The sequence below is a fragment of the Erinaceus europaeus genome, unplaced genomic scaffold (genome assembly GCF_950295315.1).
Source record: "Erinaceus europaeus unplaced genomic scaffold, mEriEur2.1 scaffold_198, whole genome shotgun sequence".
In the NCBI taxonomy this organism is placed as follows: Eukaryota; Metazoa; Chordata; class Mammalia; order Eulipotyphla; family Erinaceidae; genus Erinaceus; species Erinaceus europaeus.
The window spans coordinates 166,134-179,258 of record NW_026648173.1 but is presented as its reverse complement, the minus strand read 5'-3'; the positions used below and the strand labels follow the sequence as shown (position 1 = coordinate 179,258).

Sequence of the window (13,125 nt, the reverse complement as noted above, 5' to 3'; positions counted from 1 at the left end):
AATAATGACTCTGTATGACTGATGTGGGAAGTGTAGGGAGAGTAACCAGGTCAGACTGTTGAGAGAAGGCAATGAATGTGTGAGTAACACCTGGACTGGCCAGATTAACACGAGTCCATGAGAATGTTGTGTGACATTTAGGTCATGGTATATATATATATATATATATTTTTTGCCTCCAGGGTTATTGCTGGGGCTCGGTGCCTGCACCATGAATCCACTGCTCCTGGAGGCCATTTTTCCCCTTTTGTTGCCCTTGTTGTTGTAGCCTTGTTGTGGTTATTATTGTTGTCATTGATGTCGTTCATTGTTGGATAGGACAGAGAGAAATGGAGAGAGGGGAGAAGACAGAGATGGGGAGAGAAAGACAGACACCTGCAGACCTGCTTCACTGCCTGTGAAGTGACTCCCCTGCAGGTGGGGAGCCGGGGGCCTGAACCGGGATCCTTTTGCTGGTCCTTGAGCTTCGCACCATGTGCGCTCAACCCGCTGTGCTACTGCCCGACCCCCATATTTGTTCTTTTTGAGGAAACAGGAAAATCATAAAACTGAACTATTCCAGAAAAGACAGCACTAAAACTCATCAAAGCTCTACACCTGACCATCAAAAAATACAAGGGCCCCTGAATGCTCCCAATCTCGGTTAATCTTGGAAGACAAGTAGAGTCAGTTAGTAATTGAATGGACAGGGGAGTTCAGATGACACCAATAATAAGCAATAAGCAAACCAGGACATAGAAAACATAATAGGACACAGTTTTGTCAGCAGATATATTCAAGAAAAATGAAAAGAATACTGTAGATTAAACAAGACCTCAAAGACACAGTAAATAACTACAATGGATTTTGAACCTGATCTGAACAGAACCATAAGAAGAAATCATGAAGTTATTCAAGAAATGTGGACATTGACTCAGTATTCATGATGTTAAGGAGTTGCTTTAATATAAGTGTGATAATTATAGTGCAGTTGTATTTTGCTCACAAAGAGAATTACATTTTAGAAATGCCTATAGAAATACTTTAGACAAAATGATATATCTACTTTATCATAGTTGAAGGAGTTTGGTATTAGGTAGCGGTATATGATATGTATTCATAATTGGAGGGGCTGGGCGGTGGAGCAGCAGGATAAGTGCACATGGCACGAAGCACAAAGACTGGCATAAGGATCCCAGTTTGAGCCCCTGGCTCTCCACCTGCAAGGGGTTCGCTTCACAAGTAGTGAAGCAGGTCTGCAGGTGTCTGTCTTTCTCTCCCCTTCTCTGTCTTCCCCTCCTCTCTTGATTTCTCTCTGTCCTATTAATATATATATATATATATATATACATATATATACATATATAATTGGACTAAGTGAAGGTTACAGAAAAAATAATTACAATATTCCCTATGCTTTTTGGATACATTTAAGATATTTTTCTTTTTTAATTTATTTATAAAATAAAGAATTAAAAGTGAAATTGCCAAGATGGCGTAGCTCAGCACCTGTGCCACCCAGAGCTGATTTGACTTTGCTGTTCTTCAGCCCTTTTTGTTCCAACCATACGCGGGCACCCACCTAAGGCTGCAGAACTTTCAGCTGTAGATTATGACTTCAGTTGGATCTCTTATTGTATTTATTTGTTGTTTTGGGAGGAGAGGCGATTTGGTTCCAGTTATTCCATGGCCACTATTTAAGATATTTTTCAATAAAAATCTAAAAAAAAAAAAAAAAAAAAAAAAGGAATGTTGGGGGAGGAAGTCCAGAATCTTCCATGCTCAGATGTCAAAGATGAATGTGGGAGTGGGGAACTAGTCCACCCAGTAGAGCACACAAAATTTGCTGTGCATGAAACCTTTGTTTCAAGAACCATGACTAGTACAGGGGAGCTCCATGGAGAAACAAAGCCACATCCATACCAGCACCACAACTGCAGCAAGATTACCCCTCAGCCTACTAAGATTAATCTGGTGATAAGTCCTAAAGAGTTGAGAATTGTTTGAAATGTTTCAAATCACTGAGAACTGAATACAACCTATTAAAAGAAGCACCTTGATTGTGTAGCTTTTCACAGGATTGAAAATGAAAATTTTTTTAAAATTTTGATTTATTCCCTCTCTTGTTGCCCTTGTTGATTTTCATTGTTGTTGTAGTTATTATTGTTGTTGCTATTGATGTTGCCATTGTTGGATAGGACAGAGAGAAATGGAGAGAGGAGGGGAAGACAGGGGGAGAGAAAGATAGACACTTGCAGACCTGCTTCACTGCCTGTGAAGCAACTCCCCTGCAGGTGGGAAGCCGGGAGCTCGAACTGGGATTCTTATGCCAGTTCTTGCACTTTGAAAAATAACAATTTCTATTATTTTTTCATCATCTGTGTTTTTGTCTTCATGCCTTTCTAGCACTGCAGCCACAATGGGGTTGAGTAAGCATCTCAGACTTCTTATACCCAAGGGTGATGTAGGTTAGCCAGACAAGAAGGCAGCTAGAAATCGATAGGAACTTGAGTTCACCTAACTGCATGTAGACCAGTTCAGGCCTTTCTCAGTGTCTGACTCATAAATCTAATTTCAAGCTAGAGTTGATTGTAAATTTCTTAATCCTGAGCATTAGACAGTCTAGTCCTCTTTCAAATGTCATTCTTAGCAACCTCTGCTTTCAGATTTAGGGAGATGGAATTTGGCAACTTTTCTTTTACCTCTCCTCCACCCCACCTCCTAATATAGACCTCATTGAATTCTGCCCTCTCTTTAAGTTTGTCTGGGTACATCTCATCAGCCCCCCACTGCATTGTTGTTAGCAAAATCAATTTTAGAAGTCCAAATGGGGCCAGGAGGCAAAGTACATACAGGTAAAGCCTTACCCTACTTGAAGCTCTGGGTTCAATCCTTGGCACCACATAGGAGCACCATGGGTTTTCATCCCTGCCCCCCACCCTCCAAGGGAACTTCATGAATGGACGGTAAAGAAGTAATTTGGTGTCTTGTTTCCTCCATCTCTCTCTCCCTCTTCCTCCCTCCCTCCTTCTCTTTCTCTGCCCCCCTCCATCTATAAAAAGAAATAGCTGTTGACAACAATGGAGTTGTGTAGACACCAAACCTCAGTGGTAACCTTGGTGGCAAAAATTAATAAATAACAGCGCAAGGACCAGTGTTAGGATCCGGGTTCGAGCACCCAGTTCCCCACCTGCAGGGGAGTCGCTTCGCAGGTGGTGAAGCAGGTCTGCAGGTGTCTGTCTTTCTCTCCCCCTCTCTGTCTTCCCCTCCTCTCTCCATTTCTCTCTGTCCTATCAAACAACGGTGACATCAATAACAACAACAATAATAACTACAACAATAAAACAGCAAAGGCAACAAAAGGGAATAAATAAATAAATATACAAAAAAGAAAAAATAATAAGTAAATAAATAAAACTTCAAGGGGGCCAGGCAGTGGCATATCCGGTTAGCACACATAGCACCATGTGCAAGGACCCAGGTTGGAGCCCCTGCATCCCATCTGTTGGGAAGAGGCTTCACAAGTGGTGAAGCAGGTCTCTGGGTATTTATCTTTCTCTCTCCCTCTCTATTTCCCCCTCCCTCTCAACTTCTCTCTGTCAAATCAAATAAAATGAAGAAAAGAAAAAAAGAAAAAGAAAAAATGACCACCAGGAGTGGTGGATTTGTAGTGCTGGCACTGAGCTCAGCAGTAACCCTGGAGATAAATAAATAAGTAAATAAGTAAATAAATAAGTCTTCAACAAAATGTGGGAAGAGTTCCCATCTCAGAATTCTCATACTCAGTGATATTTTCAGGTAAAGAAATAACTACTGAGATGGTTTCACTTCTCTGAGAGAGAAGAGTAAAAAAGGAAACACACTTGAAAATCGTAATAGATGTAGGGGTGAACTAGACATGGAGTGAAGGCAGGACAACTGAAAAAATGGGGGGAGGAATATTTATGTAGATATAGAAAGAAAGTTATAGATTCACTATATCAGTGACCTTGGGAGAACTGCTGCAGTTTCTAGTACAGAAGATGGAACACAGAATTCTGGTGGTAAGAACTGTATGGAATTATACCCCTCTTATCTTACAATTTTGTAAATCAATATTAAATCACTAATAAAAATATATAAATGTCACTAGAGTAAGTTAGAAATGGGGCTGGGAGGCAGTGGCATACCAGGTTAAGTGCACATAGTACAAAGCATAAGGACCCTCTCAAGGATCCCAGTTCCAGCCCCCTCTCTCTGTCCCTCTCTATCTTCCCCACCCCTCTCAATTTCTCTCTGTCCTATGAAAAAATGGCTTCAGGAGCAGTAGATTCATAGTACAGAGGGTATGGATCAACTTGTCCACACCTATTTCCAGCAAAGAAGCAATTACAGAAACTAGACCTTCCACCTTTTGCATCCCATAAAGAATTTTGATCCATATTCCCAGAAGGGTAAATGTTAGGGGAAGATGACCAGAGGGCTCTAAACTCCAATTCCATCAGAACTTGGAGAGAGAAGGGGAAAAAAAAAAGGAGGACACGAAGGGAAGAAAATGCAGGACCATAGAAATGATGGGAAAATATATAAAAATATAGATAGTTATAGAAATAATAGTCAAAAAGCACAGGCCACCATAGGCTCAGCGTGCCCTTGGAGCTGCTGGGTTCTGGGAGTCATGGTGGCTCTCATGGAGGGCGGCAGGTCCCGGGCCTTGGACCTGCTCCGGGCTTTGCCTCGTGTGAGCCTGGCCAACTTAAAGTTGAATCCGGGGTCCAGGAAACAGGAAAGACGACCAAGAGGTCGAAGGAGAGGTAGACAGAGAACTGGCTGTGAAGGGGAGAGCGACAGAGAGGAACCTGCCCCTGACTGGGCTTTGAGGGAGGTCAGACTCTATTTTACATCCGAATCCCAAAATATGGGTTTAATGAGGGACATAGCTTCGGATGCCAGTATCAGCCTTTGAGTCTTCATTGACAGCAGTCTCTTATTGATTTGGGTGGAGTTGATCCTACTTAGCCTATTGACTTAACCCAGCTTGTCAATGGGAGAGGTGTGAGCATCCAGCCTCTTAAAAGGGACTATGGTGTCCAGATGGTAGAGGAGGGAGGAGGGTGCTGATATATTTAGGCAAAAGTTAATATCGAAGTACAGTTGGCTTCAGAGGTAGCCATTGCTGAAACTGAGAAAAATGGTGGTGTTGTCACTATCACTACAGCCTTCTATGATCTGAGAAGTGTGGACATTTTATGCAAACCTATTTCATTCTTTCTGTGTGGACAACCCATTCCCAAATGAATGCTTCATCCAGAAGAATTGATCCCGTATTACACTCATACGAAGAATAGTGGCTACCTGGCTGATCCTGGCAAATATCCTGAAGCAAGACTTGAACTTGCCAAGAAATATGGTTATATATATTTTTTTAATTTATTTTTTATTTAATAAAGGATAAATTAATAAAACCATAGGGTAGGAGGGGTACAACTCCACACAGTTCCCACCACCCAATCTCCATATCCCATCCCCTCTCCTGATAGCTTTCCCATTCTCTAGCCCTCTGGGAGCATGGACCCAGGGTCATTGTGGGTTGCAGAAGGTGGAAGGTCTGGATTCTGTAATTGCTTCCCCGCTGAACATGGGCGTTGACTGGTCAGTCCATACTCGCAGTCTGCCTCTCTCTTTCCCTAGTAGGGTGGGTCTCTGGGGAAGCGGAGCTCCAGGACATATTGGTGGGGTCTTCAATCCAGGGAAGCCTGGCCAGCATCCTGGTGGCATCTGAAACCTGGTGATTGAAAAGAGAGTTAACATACAAAGCCAAACAAATTGTTGAGCAATCCAAAGGTTGGAATAGTGGAAAGGAAGTGTTGGGGGGGTACTCACTGCAAACTCTAGTGTACTTCTGCTTTCAGGTATATATTTTGCACTAGTTTATGGATACGTGTGAACATATGCTCTCTCTCATAGAACCTGGTCTATATCTAGGTTTTGGGACTTTGTTAGAAAGTGATCCACCTGGGATGGAATTAGAGAATGCTATGAAAGGAAAGGTCTCACCTGAGTAATGAAGCTGAAGGGTTGTCATTCCACACCTGAAGTCTCTGGACACAGTCTGAGCTGAAGCATGTTGAGGTGGCAATCGTTGCGTTGATTAGGTTGCAATTGGCAGATGTAATATTATTTGATATGGATTGGGAGAGGCATGCGGGAAAGTGGGCCCTATCCTAAGGTTCCAGGACTGGGGGAAATATAGGCTCTATAGTGGAGATGTGAGGTTCCTGCTGTCTTAGGGTTCAAAAAGACAATCGATAGTTAATGTTACCATCACATTATTTGGTAATTGGGTTAACTTTGAAAAGTCCTTTTGTTAGGGTTTGCTGTATAGTACCCAGTATCTTATATAGCGGTGCCACTGGTTGTTTCTGATCTACTTGGTCTAGGCTTTTGAGAGAATCCGTATATCAAATACACAGCCTTTTTTTTAAAACTTTGTAAAAATACAAAGTTTTAAAAAAACTTTGAGACATACAATTAATTTTCCCCCTCTCATATTAATTAACTAGTGATTTATATGACTACACTTTACTAGGAGTGTACATAAACACCATTCCCACCACCAAAAGACTGTGTCCCATCCCACCCATCCGCCCCCACCCCCCACCGGCCCAGGAAGCCGCATGTCCACCCTCCCCCTCACCACAGGGTTTTTACTTTGGTGCCCTGCTTTCAATTTAGTCAGAACCTGCTTTTAGTTTCCCTTTCAGATCTTCTTTCTCAACTTCTGTTGATGAGTGGGATCATCCCATACTCATCTTTATCTTTCTGACTTAGCTCACTTAACATAATTCCTTCTAGCTCTGTCCAAGATGGGTCAGAGAAGGTGGGTTCATTGTTCTTGATAGCTGTATAGTATTCCATTGTGTATATATATACCACAGCTTTCTCAGCCACTCATCTGTTGTTGGGCACCTGGATTGCTTCCAGGTTTTAGCTATTATGAATTGTGCTGCTATGAACATAGGAGTACACACCTCTTTTTGGTTGGGTGTTATGGAGTCCTGGGAATATAACCCCAGGAGAGGAATTACTGGATCATACGGAAGGTCCATGTCTAGCCTTGTGAGAGTTTTCCAGACTGCTCTCCACAGAGGCTGTACCAATTTACATTCCCACCAGCAACGCAAAAGGGTTCCTCTGTCCCCACAACCTCTCCAGCATTGTTGCTGTCCTTTTTGATGTATGTGATTCTTATAGGAGTGAGGTGGTATCTCAATGTTGTCTTAACTTGCATTTTTCTGATAATCAGCGACCTGGACCAGTTTTTCATATGTGTGTTAGCCTTTTGGATCTCCTCTGAGGTGAGTGTTTTGTTCATATCCTCTGTCCATTTTTGGATGGGGTCATTTGCTTTTTTGGTGCTAAGTTTGCTGAGCTCTTTATATATTTTGGTGATTAGTTTCTTGTCTGATATATGGCATGTGAAGATCTTCTCCCATTCTGTGAGGGATCTCTTTGTTTGTTTAAATATGGTTATATTTTACCTGATGTCACAAAAGATGAACTCTTCAAAATGCTTAGTACTTGGAAGGACCCAAGGCAGATTTTCTTTGGTCTCACTCCTGGATGGATGGTGAACATGGCAGATAAGAAAATCCTAAAACCTACAGATGAGAATCTCCTCAAGTATTATAGCTCATGAATTCCAAGAGAGCAGAGCTGTAAAAGTACTTAAGAAGTACATATTCCTCATTGCATTTTCTTAATTTGTAATTCTTTTGTTGTTGAGGTTGGCTTTTGGTATAATCACATCTTCTTTCTCATTTATATGTAAAATAGAAATAAAATGCAGTAAGAAAAAAAAAAGGAAAAAAAAAGGAAAAATAGTCAATCCACATCTGTGTCTTGAGAGAAATGCAGTTTCCAATGGAGGGAATGTGGACACAGAACTCTGGTGGTGGGAAAGATGTGGAATAATATCCCTGTTACCTTATACTTTTTATTATCTTTATTTACTGATTGGATAGAGACAGAAATAAAGAGGGAAGCAACCCCCACTCCTGCAGGTAATGAGCTAGGGGCTTGAACCGGGATCCTTGAGCCAGTCTGTGCACTTCATGCCATGTGCTCTTAACCCGCTGTGCTACTGCCCACCCCACCCCCATTTTTTTTTATTTAAGGACTCTCCATACAGTCTTCCAAAATGGCTACACCAGTTTGCATTCCTACCAGCAATATAGCCTATTCCTATTTTTGATTTGTCCTTGTTTTATGGAAACAAGCAGTTTCTATTAAATTTCAAAACTCCTAAATGTAAGAATGGTATGTGATTGCCTAGTTCTATACAGTGAGTTTTCTAAAATTTATATACTTATTTAAAAGCAGATTGCAAGACTGAACATACACCATGGCATTACAGCTTGGTGAGGTAACTTGTTGTTAAAATTTCGGACGGCTCTTGCCGGCCGGTCTAGCTTCACGGCGGGTAACAGAGACGCGGAGACAACGGCTGGGCAGGGAAGCTGTATTTTTTTATTCAGGAACAACGATTTACAAACTAAGACAAACTAATCACCAAACAGAACTCTGCTGTCTCTTTGCGGCGGCACAAGCACTCTCTCTCTTACTCTGGAACTCAGGAACCCAGGAACTCTGGCACTCTCGAACTTGAGAACTCTGTCAGACTCCGGAACTCTCGAACTCTCGTACTGGAGAACCCTCTGAAAACTCTGGCACACTGGAACTCTCTCTTACTCTGTAACCCAGAAACTCTCTAACTCAGGAACTCTCAGACTCAGGAACCCTCTCTCTGGGTTCCTTGGGGCGGGGCCAAGCAGGCCCGCGAAATTAATTGGACTGATCCAATTCTCTTGGCGGGGGGGAGGGCTAGAACAAACCAATGTAAAGCATACGACAATTCCCCCTTTTTTTTTTTAACTAAATGACTATAGTATCAAAGGTGTGGGGTGAACAGAAACATATATAACAAAAACCAGCATGTTGCCAAGGGAAGGCCTGAGGGGGCCATATCTGAAAAAAAAAACATTTCTTGCCTCTGGGGGGCTACTTGCCTCGACGGGCATTAGCATGGGGGCGGGGAATGGCCTAGGGTCCCACAGGCAGCTGGCTGCAACTTACTATGAAACAAAACTTGTTATTAGCATATCTACTGCACGATCCAACGTTTCTAATAGAGAAGGAATTTGAGACTTTTACATATCAACAAAGTCTTTTAACCTTTTACACACCCATTCAAGATGGAGACACACCCTAGGTGTGGGCCAGAGAGGAAACCTCAGGCATGAGAATAATTAGCATAGCCATTGTTCGATCTACCATTTCTAATAGAGAAGGTAGTGTTTTACATATCAACAAGTCTATTTAACCTTTTGTTTAGACCAACTTAGTTAAAATATATTGATTGTTAACTAATTTTTACCTTAGACTTTAAATGTAAGTTAATTTTATCTTTATGAGAATTATATTGAAAACCTTTTTCATTTAACTTTGACTAGTAAGAATTTAGCCTTAAAGCTACTGTTTACCAAACTTTAAACGTACACATAAACATGGTCATTAATACACAAGGAGAGAAACCTTTGTTACGAAGACATGTCATTTTAAACACGAATTTAAGTCTGTACTGTCTTAGTTGTTGGGGGGGGTTCACCATCTGGAGGTGGCTTCCCGCGCAGCTCTATTCCCGAGCAGCTCCACTTCTAGGAATTGCAGGTTGCGATCTCTGCACAAATCTCTGCGTACTCCAGCTTGTCTGCCTTCAGACCGGACCGGCGGCTGGAGATCTCGTGTGCCCAGTTTTGGCAGGGAGCCCGGGGGTCCGGGAGGCCCGGGATGGTTCCAGAATTTATAGAAAGAGGGCAGGCAGGCCATCTTTGTAGAAGGCGTGAGCCTAGGTGCCCAGGAGTGGTGGCCATGGTAGAACGCCGCGGCCCTGCCCCATGGCCCTGCCATGTCTGCTGCCCTGTTCGCAGTGGCCGAGCAGTGTGGAGGGATCATGCGTCCAGTGCCCTGCGCCACGCGGTGGAGAGCCGGCTCCTGTGGGCTGGCCTCAGGCTCTTGCATGTTGGCCTCGGGCTCTAGCATGTTGGCCTCAGGCTCCAGCATGTTGGCATCGGGCTCCAGCATGTTGGCATCGGGCTCTAGCGTGCTGGCATCGGGCTCTTGCATGGTGGCGTAGGCCTCCTGCGGGCTGCGGGGCTGCGGGGTTGCTGGCGCGGTGCGCGGGGTTGTCTGGGCGCAGCCGGCTGGCTGGCTGTTTGACCAGGTGGAAACAGCAGCTCCGTGCCTTGTCTCTCGCCCGCTGGCTCTTCCCGCTGGCTGTTTTGAGTTCGCCCGAGCGAGTGGAAACCACAGAGTGGTCCGAAATTTTAACAACAAATGGCGCCCACGTGAACCTGACCTGCGCATCTCTCAGATAAGTAAAGACAATTTGGCTACCTATGTACTATGGCCTTCTCTTCTGCTTGTGAAGAGATCTCCAAAGGCCTCTGCTCTTTCTTCACGAGACTGTTTTGCTGTTTCTGGAACATTTATCTCTGGACCACTCTGTGGTTTCCACTCGCTCTGGCGAACTCAGAACAGCCAGCGGGAAGAGCCAGCGGGCGGGAGGCGAGGCACGGAGCTGCCGTTTCCACCTGGTTAAACAGCCAGCCAGCCGGCTGCGCCCAGACAACCCCGCACACCGCGCCCGCAGCCCCGCAGCCCCGCAGCCTGCAGGAGGCCTACACCAGCACACAAAAGCCCCAGGAGCCCAATGCCAACATGCTGGAGCCCTATGCCAACACGCAAGAGCCCGAGGCCAGCACACAAGAGCCCCTGGAGCCCAGGGCCAACACGCAAGAGCCCGAGGCCAGCCCACAGGAGCCGGCTCTCCACTGCGTGGCGCAGGGTACTGGACGCGTGATCCCTCCACGCTGCTCGGCCACTGCGAGCAGGGCAGCAGACATGGCAGGGCCATGGGGCAGGGCCGCGGCGTTCTATCATGGCCGCCACCCCTGGGCACCTAGGCTCACGCCTTCTACAAAGATGGCCTGCCTGCCCTCTTTCTATAAATTCTGGAACCATCCCGGGCCTCCCGGACCCCCGGGCTCCCTGCCAAAACTGGGCACACGAGATCTCCAGCCGCCGGTCCGGTCTGAAGGCAGACAGGCTGGAGTACGCAGAGATCGCAACCTGCAATTCCTAAAAGTGAAGTTGTGCGAGAAGCCACCTCTGGATGCTGAACCCCCCCCCCAACAACTAAGACAGTACAGATTTAAATTCGTGTTTAAAATGACATGTCTTCATAACAAAGGTTTCTCTCCTTGTGTATTAATGACCATGTTTATGTGTATGTTTAAAGTTTGGTAAACAGTAACTTTAAGGCTAAATTCTTTTTTTTTTTTTAATTTTTTTAATTTTTATTTTTTTATTAAAGAAAGGATTAATTAACAAAACCATAGGGTAGTAGGGGTACAACTCCACACAATTCCCACAGCCCAATCTCCATATCCCACCCCCTCCCCCGATAGCTTTCCCATTCTCTATCCCTCTGGGAGCATGGACCCAGGGTCATTGTGGGTTGCAGAAGGTAGAAGGTCTGGCTTCTGTAATTGCTTCCTCGCTGAACATGGGCGTTGACTGGTCGGTCCATACTCATAGTCTGCCTCTCTCTTTCCCTAGTAGGATGGGTCTCTGGGGAAGCTGAGCTCCAGGACACATTGGTGGTGTCTTCAATCCAGGGAAGTCTGGCATCCTGATGACACCTGGAACCTGGTGACTGAAAAGAGAGTTAACATACAAAGCCAAACAAATTGTTGAGCAATCATGGACCCAAAGCTTGGAAAAGTGGAGAGGAAGTATTAGGGAGGTACTCACTGCAAACTCTAGTATACTTCTGCTTTCTTACTTTGGTGCCATACTCCAAACTCAGTCAATTTCTGCTTTGCGTTTCTACTTCTTTTTTTTTTTTTTTTTTACATGCATAACATTCCCCAGATTCCCATTTAGCAATACAACCCCCACTATTTCATTCATCATTTTTCATGGACCTGTATTCTCCCCACCCACCCACCCACCCCAGAGTCTTTTACTTTGGTGTAATACTCCAATTCCATTTCAGGTTCGACTTGTGTTTTCTTTTCTAATCTTGTTTTTCAACTTCGGCCTGAGAGTGAGATCATCCCATATTCATCCTTCTGTTTCTGACTTATTTCACTCAACATGATTTTTTCAAGGTCCATCCAAGATCGGCTGAAAACGGTGAAGTCACCATTTTTTACAGCTGAGTAGTATTCCATTGTGTATATATACCACAACTTGCTCAGCCACTCATCTGTTGTTGGACACCTGGGTTGTTTCCAGGTTTTGGCTATTACAAATTGTGCTGCCAAGAACATATATGTACACAGATCTTTTTGGATGGATGTGTTGGGTTCCTTAGGATATATCCCCAGGAGGGGAATTGCAGGGTCATAGGGTAGGTCCATTTCTAGCCTTCTGAGAGTTCTCCAGACTGTTCTCCACAGAGGTTGGACCAATTGACATTCCCACCAGCAGTGCAGGAGGGTTCCTTGACCCCACACCCTCTCCAGCATTTGCTGCTGTTACCTTTTCTGATGTGTGACATTCTCACAGGAGTGAAGTGATATCTCATTGTTGTCTTGATTTGCATTTCTCTGACAATCAGAGACTTGGAGCATTTTTTCATGTGTTTCTCAACCTTTTGGATCTCTTCTGTGGTGAATATTCTGTCCAATTCCTCCCCCCACTTTTGGATGGGGTTATTTGTTGTCTTGTTGTTGAGTCTGGTAAGCTCTTTATATATGTTGGTTATTAAACTCTTATCTGATGTATGGCATGTAAAGATCTTCTCCCATTCTGTGAGGGGTCTCTTGATTAGGGTAGTGGTTTCTTTTGCTGTGAAGAAGCTTTTTAATTTGATGTAGTCCCATAGGTTTATACTTGCCTTAGTCTTCTTTGTAATTGGATTCGTTTCATTGAAAATGTCTTTAAAATTTATGCGGAAAAAAGTTCTTCCAATATTTTCCTCTAAGTATCTGATAGTTTCTGGTCTAACATCCAAGTCATTGATCCACTTGGAATTTACTTTTGTATTTGGTGAAATACAGTGATTCATCTTCATTCTTCTGCATGTTTCAACCCATTGTT

The 13,125-nt window shown here is 44.0% G+C and overlaps 1 pseudogene; it reads left to right on the top strand.

Annotated features, from left to right (window-relative positions):
- The first annotated feature begins 4,636 nt into the window (after positions 1 to 4,636).
- LOC103117520 (large ribosomal subunit protein uL15m-like) lies at positions 4,637 to 7,657 on the top strand (annotated as a pseudogene).
- Positions 7,658 to 13,125: the final 5,468 nt, after the last annotated feature.